The following is a 12091-nucleotide window of genomic DNA, read 5'->3' on the forward strand; positions in this document are numbered from 1 at the left end:
CAATTTTGTCTGACAAACAAATCAGACAGGAGAGTAGATTAACTTCGGTGGACTTAAACTCGAAAAATGGTGTGTATTGATGTCTTTCCGCGGTTGAAATAAAATTCCTTCTGATGTTCATTCATTCATGTTTATTTCTTAAAAAAATGACCAAATTTGAAAGCTGAGACCTTGTTTCATACCAGAAGTAATCTGCTCTTCTTGTCTGTTGGCATGTTGTCAGTTTCCACTGCTGTGAAAAATACATCGCGGAGCAAAGAGAAACCTGACAACGCACCAACAGTCAAGACAGATCAGCTTACTTCTGGTATGAAACAAAATCAAAATATCAAATTGTGCCTTTTTTTAATTAATTCAAACAATAAATACCGTTTTGTGGCTCTTTAATGTGTCGTGACAGATCGCTGTAGCGCCTCAGTTAAAACGGCACGTGAACCGATCGTCTTTTCATATTTACTTTACTGACGCACGAAATAAACATGAATGAACATCAGAACGTATTTTATTTAAACCGTGGAAAGACGTCAATACACACAATTTTTCAAGTTTAAGTCCACCGAAGTTATGCTGCGTTCACGCCATACCATAATTACCGTAATTTTGAGATGACAACATGTGACGGAGCTGTTCACGTCCTCGGACTTGGTCCTCGGAATTATGCTTTTCTATGGCAACACTATCAACGCCTAAACAGAGCCTGCGGTGGTCAGGTGGTACAGCGGCCACGTGGTACAAGTCTTAGCTCTCAGAAAACTCCCAGTTCACAAGTTGTAATTACGAGTTCTACGAGGACGTGAACGCTTTTTACAAGTTGAAATCTCGTAATTACGGGAATTTCGATATGGCGTGAACACACCCTTAATCTACTCTCCTGTCTGATTGGTTTGTCGGACAAAATGGCAGATTCGGCGTTATGATTGGTCAGTTCGCCTGTCAATCAAGCACTTTGCGAAGGGTCAATTGAGGTACAGAAACCTCTCAGCTTTCATTCTGAATTTGTGTTTCACCAAAGTCTTGTGGGGTTAGGACATAAACGATGACAGAATTTTCAGTTTTGTGGCAACTGTCACTTTAATGATCAATAAGGCAATCACCACAAGAAGTTTTAATGTTATAATTTCATTTTCATTCATACAATTTTACAACAACATTTAAGTTCCAAAGTTCTAAACAAGTTCTTGACTGATGTTTCTTGAACCTCTTCAAGTTGTTATGCTTTCAAATGAAATCCCATAATGTATGTTGCTAAAAAGCTAGCTAGTTCCTACGGCCCTGTACGATAAACATTTAATCCAGAAGGAGTTAAGAGGATACCGTGTCGGATCCGAGAAATATGCACTAACTGCACCCAGTGGGCTCAAACAGCTCCCCAGGATACCTAATGGCTTCTATGACCAGGCCAAAGTTCGCACCCCACCTCTGGGTATATGGCTACTCTGTTGAGCAAACTTTACTGAACCCTCTGACCTGCTGTGGGGTCTGAGGCTGAAGGACAGAAGCCAGTGTTGGCTGCCCTCCACAGACTGGGAGGTCTGGCCTCTGCAGTAGTGAAGTCTTGCCATCTGTTGGCGGTTCTCGTGCCTTGTGGGTAACTCATCCTGTTTGTTTAGCAATATCAAACCATGGGTTTACAGAAACCCCATGGCAATGCTCAAATATTATTCCACACCTTCCCGTGGACGAGAGAATCAAGTGAAGCTCTAACCGAGCAGAACAACATAGGGTTGGAATCATGCGAAGACAAGGCCGAGGAGTTGTGGGAGCGATCTTGCGGAAGAGATTCTTTGGACTCTCTCTGCTCCTAAACCCTTGTATTTTTGGCCCTACTGAGGGTCAGACTAAATTAACCATTATGTGTCAACATTATTTTAGACAGTTGGAATTTTCCATTGTGGTTGAGGGCCAAATTGCTCTTATCCTGTGCACTAAGCCTGACAGGCATAACACGAAAGCAATGCACTGATATAAAACAAACATTTATGAAGATGCAAATACTTAATTTTTTTGTGTTATATAACTTTATTGTATGTAGGAAACACATTTTTAAAATGGAAAAATATATCTTATACAGAAAAGCTAAACTCTTCATTTGGTTTGAAATTAGTTTGAAATGTTTCTAATTTACACACAGGACTGTTTCGAACCATTCACACTTTTGTTATAAACTCCAAAAGTTAGTTAGTGGCGCCACCTATTGGTAAAAAACTATACTGAACTTAATATATTTTAAGCTGTTTGGGTTGGCATTAGTGTTATTATTGCTGTTAAAACTATTACATATTTAATAACTATTAAAAATGTTTTTGTCAATTTAAATAAATCTGAAAAAAAAAATCATATACATAGATGAAAATGGAAATAATTTGAAGTTGTAGCACTAAAATTACTTACTGGAAAGAAATAAAAACTAAACCTTAAAATAAAAATAATGATATATTTGAAAATAAATGTAAATAATTAATTAGAAAAAATAATCGTTTGCATTTTTTGAAATAACTAATAAAACTGCACAAAAGCACATGACAAAATGACTAATTAATAGACTAAAAAAATGAAAATATACATATACAAATCTTATTCAAAATAATATTAAAATTATAAAAGTATGTTAATAATACCAAAACAAAACAAAAAAACAACAACAACACTGGGTTGGATTTAATTAGATGGCAAATAATTTGGTAATCTCTCTCAGGTTTGGTTTGGTTTATTTTCCTTTATTTATTTACTTTCTGACATTTCTGTTACAAAACCAAAAATCCATATAGTCTACATAAGTGCAGAGTCCACAGGTCTCTATAAATGAACGGAAACTGACAGGAAAAGAAACGATCAGGAATTCTTTACTGCTTTCACAAAATTACACAAAAGGAATAGAGAGAAAAACTTATGCTTACCTATAGGCATTGTGATGGAATAACTATAATCCCATATAAGTGTGACTGCTGAATAGGGAGATAAGCTGTGTTTTCCCCAGTGCTTTGATCTATCACCATTATCCCATCTCTGTAAGGACATTCCCATCATGAATATGGAAACACTGAGACCAGCCAGATCATGTTAAGTCAAATCCATGTAGTATATCAGAGACTCACCTCTCCCAGTCGGTGTAGTAAAAGTGGCTGTCATAGATGGCCAGACTGAACGGGTAATTCAAAGCATCCTGGAACACATGTCTCTCAGTCCCATCAGGAGATATGCACTCCAGTTTCTTTGTGCCTGGTGATTTAGTAGACTTGTATCTTAAAATTGTACTACAGATATCTGAGATGCTATATTTTGTGGAAAGTCTTACCTGCATCTGCCCAGCACAGGCGATTTGTGTCAAAGTCCGATGTCAAAGCATTGGGCAACATGAGACCCACTTGCACCTTATGTCCCTCCAGTGATGAGCTCTCTATTTTGGGAGCATCACGGTTCCAGTCGGTCCAATATAAGGTTCTGAAGGGCATGTGCAGTAGAAACACTTCAGAGCACAATTGCACCATATAAATGAATATACTGGTATTTATTGCAGGAATACATAATAAAGCCGTCAGTGTATATGATATTCATGTTTGCATAATGGTAAATTATTGGCATTATTATTTTTGTTTTGGATTTCGATTAGATCATGCATTGTATTTATGAGGGTCTACCTTTAAGGCCAGTAAAACAGTGGACTTTTCTTGAACTGGGTCTGTTTCATCAAGAGGAATGACTCCGATCTGTGAGGCTTGTGTGTAAAGGATAGCAGGCCCTGAAGGGGAGGAGCTTATGACAGGATACATCAGTGCATTGTTCAGTGGCGCTGCATCACCTGAGATACCTGACAGGAGGAAAGAGCAGACATTATAACATGAAAATAAAGCACTGCATGATTTGGGAGGGGGGGATCATATTGGAATTACAATTAAAAACACAAAAACAAAAAAACAGGTGTGCTGTGGTTGTTTGTAAGGCTGCACAATTTGACCAAAAAATAATTCATATTGATTATCAAAAAAGCCATATAATAATAATAATAATAACTAAATAAATAAAATAATAATAAATATTATTATTATTATTAAAACAACAAAAAAATAAATTTGACTATTTTAATATTTCACAGTAAAAAAAGGTATACAAAAGTAACAAACTGTAAAAAATAGTTTTAACCTTAAAATGTAATTTAAAAAACACTCATAAGTTAAAACTTAAAAAGCTGTTTTATTTTAGATAAAGCAGGTCGTCCTTACATAGGGTCGATCATTTTGAAATCCCTTGACATGAATACTGCTCAGTTTATCTCAGTATTCTGTCTATTATCAGATGTTTTTATTGTTGAAAACAACAATAGATTACAAATATTCTTGCAAATATAGTTTTGCATTAGCTGACAACTTGACAACTAGGTGTCAGTTTGAAGTCAAAGAGCATTTTTGTATCAAGCTGTGAAACATACACACAGAAATGCTTTGTGCACCTTTTGGTAACACAGCTTAGTTTTAATGTCCAGTATATTTCCAGCAGATTTTCCACCGGAATGTATCATTTCTTTTCAGCGTAAAAAGTGCATCCTAAAGAACTTCATTACTCACAGGGGGGCTTTACATCATCGTAGGACCGCGTTCCAATAGTTTCTACGCCTCGCTGGTCCACACACACACACACACACACACACACACACACACACATTGCCGTAACATTGCACAGGCAGGAAATTCCCGTGAGCGTCACACAGGGGCATGCAGTCCTGAGAGGACGGCTGAGCATTATAGTGAGTCAAGAGTGAAAGCCTCCAGCGCTCACATACAGTCTCCACACGGGGAAGCAGCGCTGCTGAGTAAGAGACACAGCACACACTGTCACAATCTTTCTTTTGGAAAACACTGCCATTTTTCTCTGACCGTTGACCGCATCCATATATCTTGCCTCAATGAATGACTGTGTGAGCGTTAATTACAGTTAGGCCGTCTCATGAGAGATAATTATGTCATATATAGTTGGAACTGATCACCACTCCCACAACACACACAATGCAACAGTAGGAACGGGAAGTGTGTCCCTGTCTTTTAAATGTCTCGGATTTTGCAACATGCTGTTGCTGATTTTTGTATTTTACAACTTAAATGACAATGGACCAAGATATTTCAGGAGATTATAACTTATAAAAACTAAAAGAATACAACTGAAATAAAAAATTGTAGATAGTTAAATGTCCCTCATGTTCTCTTGAGAGTTATGTTATGTATGCATAATAATAATAATAATAAAAGAAAAATAATGTATTAGCATCAGTCATATATATATATATATATATATATATATATATACTGTATATATGTCACATCAACAGAGGAAGAGTATATAGTCTTATATATGTATATATCTGATCAAATCAAAAGTTAGTGTTCAGACATTTTTGAGGGTCAATTTTACTGAGTAAAAACAGAAGATTAATACATAATATTGTTAAAAAGTTTGAGGTTAGTAAGTTTTCTTTCTTTTTTTAAAGAAATTAAGAGTTTATTATTATTATATAAGAAATGTTCTTGAGCATGCAATGAGCATATTAGAATGATTTATGAAGGATCATGTGACTCTGAAGACCAGTGTTATTTTAGTATCATTGAGATTCTATTATAGTTTTTGTTCATATTTTGAATTAGATTTTCATATGATATTTTCTTCTTTTGTGTTAATTTTAGTTAAAGTTTTAGTCATTTTGTTATTTTTACCATTTTATGTTTTTGTTGTACTGTGTGTCTATATTTTTTATTCTTTTTTGTTTCAGTTTTAGTTTATTTCATACATCAAGTTTGATGAAAATGACTAAATTAGCTGATTTATTTATTTATTTTATATCAATTTATTTCAAGTAACGGATTTTACTTATTCTTTTTTAAGTTATTTTAATAAATGCATCCTTAATAAGCATTAAAGGGCTCCTTTCAAAAAAGAGATGTATATCTGACCAAATCAAAAATTAGTAAGCAATAGCTGCAGAATGTGAGGGCATAAATTCATACCTGGTTGATCACAGTTGGCATGCACTGTGCCAGGCATTGTCCTGGTGCCCACTCTCTCTTAAGGGGGGTTATAAAAAACAGAGGACCAGTGAATATTTAAATACATTACATTTTCAGTATCCACTAAATGGCATGGTGTGATTAAACCAAGTCCTGGAACAAAAGATGTTGTTCCGGGAACATGTTCTACTTGTTTCAAGTACGTTATGAATGATTAAACAACTCATTTGTGTTTGATTGATTTATAATACACCGCTGAACATAATATTTGACTTGATTGTTGGACTTCTTCTGTGTTATAAGCAAAGAGAACAGTCTGTTACTGAGCTGACAGGGAGAACTGTTATGTGTTGCTTGATAAATGTTGTGGTTTACGTGGTGGTTGGCAAAGGAAGCCGTCGCCCTAGTATTCAGGCCAGCACTGGCAGTGGAAGGAGCCCTGGGTGTTGAAGCAGGAAGCAAACGGATGACAGAGCTGAAGAAAACACTCATCGATATCTGTAAAAGAAGAGAATGATGGGCCTCCTGTGAAATACAACTCTTGAATTTGTACCACATGTGTGGTTACATAAATAACACTTGTGATTGAAGAGTGTTTAGTCGTCCTCGTGCATGAAAGTGTTTAATAAATGTCTGCGTTGAATGATCATGATTCATGAATGACCGTAAATGGTGCATATAATAGTTCATACAGAAATTGTTCAAATTAACTGATTTTATGTACGTATGTCTTGTTACAACTGATCTACACAGACATTGTTAGCCAAATATTTCGTTTTCCATCCAGCACTTCTTTGTAACTAACAAAGCAACAACATACAGTATGTAAATATGTTAAAATGTAACTTTGTGCAACAGTAAGCTTGCAAAGTTCCAAAAGTGCTGATATACAGTCAAGCAGCAATTGAGGTTGCCAGTCTGTATATTAGTGGTAGGATTTTTCATTGGCCCTTTCTGCAGAAAACATCATTACGCCAGAGGTTGGCGATCTTCTTATGATTGAGTCATTGAATCATTTACTCAAATGATTTGTTCAAAAACACAGATTCATTCAGAAATACTGTTTTTCTTGGCGATGCCCAACAGTCGCTCAATATTTATGTCTTGTTTATTTAACTGTTCTGTATAAGCAATAGTGATGACAGCTTTTCAAAACTCTGAATCGACTGAACTGGTTGCTTTGCGAAATGATTCACTGTTTCGAAGCACTGTGTTGTAAATACAATGGCGGCACAAATAATTAAACCTTTTACAAAACAAACTGCAAATGTTTTCATGAAAGTGTAAGCTGTGAAATGTAATCTTCAAATCAATAAATACAGAATTATTTAAGTTTCTGTATAATTTGTAGTGCTTATTCTATGTTTTTAAACCATATATTTGACATGGGTTCATGAAATCAACTCCACCTAGTGGTGAACCATCAAAATTTATAAACCTTTAGAAAACATATAATGTAACAAATCCCCGGTTTCGGAAATCATGTGGCTTAGCCAGTTTGAAACACACCCAGAATCACTGATTCGCAACAAAAGATTCATAAAGGTTTCAAATCTAAATGAAGCAATAAGAGTTTCTGTGTTCCATTACCACTGCTTTTATGCAGCAGATTAATAAAAAGGAAGTTAATATTAAAAATATCTTGTAGACAGAATTTTGCTTGTTACTTTGTCTGTTTTTGAAAATGTCTTTGAGGATGAAAGTAGTTGCAAACAAAGCTGGAAAAATTATACCGGCAAACTCCTGAAAACGAACTCTAAACAGATATCTTTTTTGCCTGGTTCTGTTTGAAAAGATGTCACGCCAGTTTATTCTTTGATTTAGGGTTAGGTTAGGGTTAGATGAATTATATGATGAATTATAATCAGGACCTCACAAGAACTGGTGGTCTGACTATTACAACTATGATTAACTGCTAAAAAAAAACGCTTCCAAGGCCTAAAAAAGGTTTACTGATTTGAAAAAAAAGACTGATTTGAATTATATATCTACTCACAACACCCAAATTCTCATACAAATATTACAATATACTGAACACTTGCACACACACACATGCAAATCGAGATCAAACTCATAGCCAGATTGACAGTTGCAGTGATGGCCACACATGCCGAGTGAGGACCGCAGGAACTGAGCCCCACAGCGCACTCGTCTACATCTGGACCACAGATTCAAAACCCAAGAGAGCCATTCGGAACATTAACTAAGGCAGTAATTCAATAAAGGCATGAGATGATGACACACAGTCTCTAAGGGAACTCTCAAAGGCGCAGTCATAGCATAGCATGGCTTGATGTCAAAATATGACATAGAGGAACACTGAAATACTTGTACCATAGCAGTTGCGTCCATCCCCATGGAAGCCCATGGGACACTGACAATGGTAATGAGTGTCGTCTCCTGGCAGGCAGAGAGCCATGGGGGTCACAACGGTGCTTCCCAGTTGAACAGGGATTCAACTTTACAAGCCCAGGCAGCTCACCTGATAACATAAAGAATTTCCTCAACAAGATCCAAAATGTTATGAAACAGAACTAATAATGACCCCACATTGTAGAATTGTTTGGTTATCGGTATGTTCTTACCTCCTACAGGTCCCACTTTGTTGGTTATGGCATATCTAAGGGTGGTTCCTTCTGTGAACATGACCATCAGATGCTCCACATTCCCCTGCTGAAAGTCTGGTATGGTCCATGGGCTGTGCTCACAGCTACGGAAACTCACGTTCTGGTGTAGCATGTTGGAGAATGTCTCAGATCCACCATTTTCTGACACCACCATGTACTCTCGCAGTGAAGATGATGTCACAACTGAGCCAGACACAAATTACATTACCCATAATGCCCAAAGAACACATATTAAAGCATTAACTTTGGACTCGAGTGGCTTTTAAAACATGCAATAGCACTATTGATAAAAGACATGGATGTTCAGTAAAGAGTTGCATTTATTATTAATTATTATTGCAATAAACAGTTTTCAGCTAATCAGAATATCTCATGTAGCTTTGCAAATTTGATTGGCTGAGGGTGTTGATGTTTAGTCCAACAACACTGGAATATTTCTCTATCACTCTGTTTATGGAAGCCCATTTCCACCATATAAGGAAATACTTTGGTAAATCATAATAATGATGTAAAACGTCATAATTATGACACAAACATTCAAAATGATGACATACTGAGTGATAATTATGAGATAAAATCAGAAATGATAATAAAAGTACATAATTTACCTTTTATCCCATCATTTCTAAATAAGAAAACATAATTATAACAATACATCTACTTTTTATGTAACATGATTTTATGATTTTTTTTTTTTTGATCTTTTTGTGTGATAATTATGACTTTATCTCATAATTTTGACTTTTTCCTCATAATTAAAACTTACTATCTCATAATGTTCACTATCTCATGATTGAGTATCTAATATTTTCGACTATCTCATGACTTAGTATCTCATAGTTTCATATTTATCTCATGACTTAGTATCTCATAATTTCGACTTTATCTCAAGACTTAGTATCTCATCATTTCAGCTTTATCTCATGACTTAGTATCTCATAATTTCATCTGTATCTCAAGACTTAGTATCTCATAATTTCATCTGTATCTCAAGACTTAGTATCTCATAATTTCATCTGTATCTCAAGACATAGTATCTCATAATTTCAGCTTTATCTCAAGACTTAGTATCTCATAATTCCATTGGTATCTCAAGACTTAGTATCTCATAATTTCATCTGTATCTCAAGACTTAGTATCTCAACATTTCAGCTTTATCTCATGACTTAGTATCTCATAATTTCGACTTTATCTTATGACTTAGTATCTCACAATTTCATCTTAATCTCATGACATAGTATCTCATAATTTCCTCTTTATCTCATGAATTAGTATCTCATAATTTCAGCTTTATCTCATGACATAGTATCTAGGGGTGTACGGTACGGTATGCTGTATCTAACAGTACACGTATTCGTACCGAAAATTTTCGGTACGGGTTATTCGGTTCAGTACTCATGTGTACCGAACAAATTGTTCAACTTTTTTAGGAAATTCAGACAATACATGCTGTTTTGACGCTCTTTGTTGTGGATCGGGAATTCTAGGTAAATCTCCATTGATCCTAATGTCAAAATTTAAGTGGTTGAATGAATCCATTCCCTGAGCCTCTCGAATAATGGTAACACGGTGACCTTGTGGGCTGAAGACCAGCACTGCCTGATGAGAAAACTCAGCACCTGGAGAAAATATGTTTTCCTTCTTTAGACTTCTTCATGATCTGTGTGACATAAAGTAATGAAGCTTCAGATAAGGAAAAACAGACACACTAGATATGCTGAAGCCATTCAGATGGTTCTGGAGCCCAAGAGCAAACAGCCAACCAAATGTGGAGACCAGCGGGCTCACAGCCATCAGAGCCCAGCTTGCCTGAGCTGGGACAGGACTGATGGAGATGTATACGCGACCTTCTCCCACCACAGCAAAGCCATGGATGTCCACATTGTTTAGCTGAACGTTAATGTCTCCAACATAAACAAGGCCACTCAGCTTTCCACTTAAAGGCTGAGAAATGCCTGCAAAATCAGATTTATCTTTCACATTTTTATTAGAAACTAATATTAAAGGGATAGTTCACCCAAAAATGAAAATTCTGTCTTCAATTTCTCACCCTCATGTCATTCCAAACCCGTAAGGCCTTAGTTCATCTTCGGAACACAAATTAAGTAATTTTTGCTGAAATCCGAGAGCTTTCTGAACCTCCATAGGCAGCAACACAACTGACACATTCAAGGCCCAGAAAGGTTAAAATAGTTCATGTGACATCAGTGTTTCAACCGTAATTTTATGAAGCTATGAGAATACTTTTTGTGCACATCTGGGCCTTGAACGTGTCAGTTGCGTTGCTGGCAGGGTCAGAAAGCTCTCAGAAAATATCTTAATTTGTGTTCTGAAGATGAAAAAGATCTTATGGGTTTGGAATGACATGAGGGTGAAGAATTAATGACAGAATTTTCATTTTTGTGTGAATTATCCCTTTAAAGGTATCATAGTCATAATAAAAGACATGCCAAGAAAATACTAAACTAAAAAGACTCACCCATGGGTAAACATTGTCTGCCATTGCCATAGTAACCAGAACGGCAATGACAGCAAGGACCAGATGGATAGTCTGTGCTGTAACCATCCTGAGAGCAGAATTTCAGGTGCAGGCCACACATTTTGGTCACATTATTTGAAGTAGAATGTAATACTTCTTGGTTTGGTTTTGGGGGCTGTTGAACAAGTGCAGCTGGGATGTCCATTTGGGCCTTAGAAGTAGATTTATCTGCAGGCATGTTTGATTCTACTGTAATGTAGAAATCTTCATCTGAGGTGCTGCGCAAGCTACCAAAACCCATTGAATCAGACTTGGGGACAGAAGCAGGAACTACCTTCTGGAATGGGAACCGGCTGGATCCGATGTGGAAAATCCACAGTCCATTTACCCCGGTGTTCCCATTAAATTTTAAGTTTCAGATTTCACATGTTCAGTAAATATGGTTGCATTTGTAATTTCATTGATTTTATTTTAGTTATTTATTTGTATAGGTACAACAAGAAAATCAGAAAATCATTTTTTACATAGAGATTACTGCACATGCTACAACATACAAATGATGAAATAATGAAGAAATATTTGATATATTCCAATTTGACTTTTTAAAAAATGTAATGAAATCAATGGCTTACATAAAGAATGTTGAACTGGACGTCGTAGAACTGTAATGGCTTTTTTTATCTTCAGGGCTTCAGACACTTCATAATCACCATCCTGAAGAACTGAATCCCCTTCAGATAATCCAAAAGGGAAAAAATGGTTCTTTTGAATCACATTCATAAAGCAAACATTTGTAAAAAGCAAAGCAAATACCCAGCAGTTCTTCATTTCGAGAGGGAGCAGCTTCGATCTGGGGCACTTAAATATACAGTAATTGTCCCTGTAGAAGTTCATGAGATGTGACAATGTGGTCACTTAAAATGAAAGGATGCCTTAACCACAATCCACATAGTTACCAAAATGTCTATGGGAGGGTTTGGGTAGGTGAGTAC

The 12091-nt window shown here is 36.1% G+C and overlaps 1 pseudogene; it reads right to left on the reverse strand.

The window, feature by feature from the left end:
• Window positions 1-2897: 2897 nt before the first annotated feature.
• LOC107729072 (nidogen-2-like) lies at window positions 2898-11502 on the reverse strand (annotated as a pseudogene).
• Between the last annotated feature and the right edge of the window lie 589 nt (window positions 11503-12091).

The sequence above is a fragment of the Sinocyclocheilus rhinocerous genome, unplaced genomic scaffold (assembly GCF_001515625.1).
Source record: "Sinocyclocheilus rhinocerous isolate Xijiao unplaced genomic scaffold, SAMN03320098_v1.1 scaffold788, whole genome shotgun sequence".
Classification (NCBI taxonomy): domain Eukaryota; kingdom Metazoa; phylum Chordata; class Actinopteri; order Cypriniformes; family Cyprinidae; genus Sinocyclocheilus; species Sinocyclocheilus rhinocerous.